Source organism: Carya illinoinensis, chromosome 6 (genome assembly GCF_018687715.1).
Source record: "Carya illinoinensis cultivar Pawnee chromosome 6, C.illinoinensisPawnee_v1, whole genome shotgun sequence".
In the NCBI taxonomy this organism is placed as follows: domain Eukaryota; kingdom Viridiplantae; phylum Streptophyta; class Magnoliopsida; order Fagales; family Juglandaceae; genus Carya; species Carya illinoinensis.
This window is the reverse complement of record NC_056757.1, coordinates 15,017,832-15,021,729: the sequence shown is the minus strand read 5'-3', so window position 1 is coordinate 15,021,729 and position 3,898 is coordinate 15,017,832. Positions and strand designations below refer to the sequence as shown.

The following is a 3,898-nucleotide window of genomic DNA, read 5'->3' as shown; positions in this document are numbered from 1 at the left end:
CTCTCAATCCTCTTCAAACTCACATGAATACTTAAGCAAAAGAGTTTTCTAGCTACATGTGTCAAACCACCATCTTACCACAAAACTTGGATAAGTGCATTAAGAATTCTGTGAATGTTTCAGAAAAAAATGATTTGGTGGGTTTGGTGAATTCACGAAGATGGCTATGAATGAGAATGAGTACACATGTGAAAATGATGCACGTGTGATGCAAATTAAAAAAAATTGACACATGAAAATATGCCACAGAGTTCCAACAAACATTTTAAAAACTGAATTTGCACCACCACCCCCCAACTTAAATGAAACATTGTCCTCAATGTTTAAGAATCAAAATTGAATGGGGAGTAACTGAAAATGGTAGAATACACCTGATGAGTGACGTGGGTAGCTCCCTAAACACCAAAGATGGTAATCTGAAATGACGAAATGAAACTATCCTGCAATAAAAAACAAAGAAAACAACAGCAACCAAAAAAGAAAAAGAAAGAAAATAAGAAAAAATAAAAACAAAACAAAGCAAAATAAAATAAATAAAAAAACACATACCTTGGTGGTGTGGTCAAGGTTGATAGACTGGATCCACAAGTGGAATGTCTTCCACTTCCGGAACTTGCCAATCAATTAATATTTTAAGGCGTTGACCATTTACTTTAAAGATTCGACCATCCTTAGGATCTTCTATTTCTACCACCCCATTTACAAAAACATTCCTTACTAAAAAGGGGTCAGTCCACCTAGACTGAAGTTTTCCTGGGTGCTTATGAGATCCAAAATCATATAAGCATATTCGGTCATTAGGTTTAAACTTCTTCCTAAGAATATTTTTATCATGAAACGCTTTCATTTTAACCTTATAGACTTTAGACTTAGGCAAAGATTTCAATTTAACTCTTGGTGTTTTCATACTTACAGGAATCTGTTTTCCACGTTTCTTAGGCAACTCCTCAAATTTCTGTTGCCAAACCTGTGTGCCATAATCCTGAGTTTCATAAAAAACAGCACAAATATCAATAACATCAGATGAATCACTAACAGATGTATTAAACTCAGAATTCACAAGGGAATATTCAAGGGGATCAAAATCATGAGTTGTGTGAACTCCCTTGTCTATGAGTGCATCAATCATATACGTTTGGTGGCACTCATCATCTGTTGGCTGCTTCTCAATATGGAAAATGTTGACCTCCATGGTCATGTTTCCAAAAGATAACTTCATCAACCCATTCCTGCAATTTATAAGTGCATTAGCCATAGCAAGGAAAGGTCTACCTAATATGAGAGGAACTTTAGAGTTAGACTCAACAACTGATTGAGTGTCCAAAATTAAGAAATCAACAGGATAATAAAACTTGTCAATTTGGATCAAAACATCCTTTACTATCCCTCTCGGTTTCTTAATTGAACGATCAACCAACTGAAGCACGACAGAAGTAGGCCTAATTTCACCCAAACCAAGCTGCAAATAAATGGAATAATGCATCAAATTAACACTAGCTCCTAGATCTAGCAAGGCTTGCCCAAACTCATGATTCCCAATATTACATGCAATGGTTGGACAACCAGGATCCTTGTACTAAGGAGGAATTCGCTGCTCAATTAGAGTACTAACTTGCTCTGTCAGAAATGCTGTATTCTTAACATGGTGCTTCCTCTTAACTGTAACACAAATCTTTAAGAACTTTTGCATAAGTGGGAACTTGTTTAATAACATGCAATCTTTACCTGCCTAAGGTTCTCCAAGATTTCATTACTAGGATCCAAAGTTTGCATACCAGATTTTAAAGCTTGAGGAAATGGTACCTTAACTGGACTCTTGATTACCTCAGCATCGTTAGGGAACTCGGTGCTATCATTGCTTTGTTCCTCTTCAACATCCTCTTGCTTATCAATTGTTGGGATGTGTAAAGACTTACCACTTCTTGTCATAATGGCATTGACTTCTTTTAAATTTTTTTGTGCCATATGCTGACCTTGGGGTGCAGATTGAGCTTGAAAAGGAAACTTGCCACGCTCATTCACACTCAAGGAGCTCATTATCTTGGATATATGACTCTTTATCTCTTTGTTTCCTTCAACAACCTGCATAATCAAAGATTCAAACTTTTGATTAGTTTTACTCTGTGCCTCAATAAAAGCATGCAAAGTGTCTTCTGAAGGACTCCTAGAAGATGAAGGTGCATGATATGGTGCAGGATATGATCTAGGGGGTTGAACAGGCGGCTGGTTTTTAGACTTCCAGCTAAAATTCGGGTGATTACGCCACCCAGGATTGTAGGTATCAGAGAAAGGTGCAACAGGCTTCATGTACATACCTAAGGGATTACATTGTTCATCATACATCCCTCTCATCTCAGCAAATGTGGGACACTCTTGGGCAAGGTGATCTACCCCACCACACACAAAACATCGTCCAAAAGACTCTGCATGATTTGCCACGTGTGTTGGCTTTAAGTCGTTATTCTTCAACACCTCTAGCTCCCAAGTGAGCATCTCAACCTTAGCCTTTAAGTTATCTTCTTTACTGAGATGGTAAATTCCACCACCATTTAGGTTTCCTGTAGCTCGTGATCTATTTGTGCTCTCAGTAGCACTAGGTCCAGTCCAAGTGTGAGCTTTTTCAGCAAGCTCATTGAGGTATTCTATGGCCTCATCAGGATCTTTCTGCAAGAACTCACCATTACATATCATCTCCACAAATTGACGCTCTCTAGGTGTAAGTCCCTCATAAAAATAGCTCACTAAGCGCCAATTCTCATACCCATGGTGAGGACACATACTCAATAGCTCCTTAAATCTCTCCCAAGACTGATACAAAGTCTCACTGTCCTTTTGTACAAAGGTGGAGATTTGCCTTTTTAAAGCATTGGTCTTATGTTGGGGAAAGTATTTATTAAAGAAGACCTGAGTCATCTCATTCCATGACCCAATAGATCGTGGTCTCAATGAATATAGCCAACTCTTAGCTCTATCCTTCAAAGAGAAAGGAAAGAACTTAACTCTCACAATGTCATCAATTGCATTTTGACTATAAAAAGTCGCAACTACTTCCTCAAACTCCCTAATGTGCACATATGGATTTTCATTTTCCAAGCCATGAAAAGTAGAGAGTAACTGTATCATCCCTGTTTTAAAATCCAATTGGCGAATATTAGCTGGAAACATGATGCATGATGGTGTGGCTGTGCGTGTAGGGTGGAGGTAATCCTGAAGGGTCCTAGTGGGTTGATCTTCGTGTTCACTCATTTTCTCAAAATTAGAAGAATTATCAAACAAATGATCAGAAAAATGAAACTCTGACTCTAACACAGGTCTACAAGCAAACTGACCCAAGGCGTCTCTATACCTGTGCATGCAAGGTAGAGAAAAACCCAACACTAAAAAAAAGTACAAAAAGAAAAAGAAAATAAAAAAAAGATGCAGAAAGCTAAAATAGGGAACGAAGTTACCGCTTTTACAAACTGTTGAAAAGAAAAACAATCTCACAATTCTTCTACCGTCACCCTAGCAACGGCACCAAAATTTGATTACGCCCAAAGAATACTGCGGTAGTTGTAGCACAGCTTTGGGGTGTCGATTTCACAGGGAGACAAATTAAAAGAATAGCAAGAGAAACAAAAAAACTAAAGAAAAATATTAAATAAGTAATAGAGAACAAATATTAATTTTAAATGTAAATTAAAATGAAGTAAAGTGATTAACAGAAAAAGTACTAAAATTTGACAAACAGTAGAGCGTCAGGAATCCCTTGCACAAATCTGGTATTTTAATTATTCTTAATTCATTGGATAACTCAATTAGGAACTGAATTCCCGCAATTCCCAATCGGAAGGTATAGATTTATAAACCAGACTTAAATCAAATGTAACCCTTTGAAAAAACATTCACCACTTTTAAA

The 3,898-nt window shown here is 37.2% G+C and overlaps 1 non-coding gene across 1 annotated transcript; it reads left to right on the top strand.

Moving 5' to 3' along the window:
• The first annotated feature begins 2,758 nt into the window (after positions 1-2,758).
• On the top strand, positions 2,759-2,866 carry LOC122314568. Its single transcript, XR_006243788.1, has one exon. It is a non-coding gene; the product is annotated as a small nucleolar RNA R71 (small nucleolar RNA).
• The last annotated feature ends 1,032 nt before the right edge of the window (positions 2,867-3,898 follow it).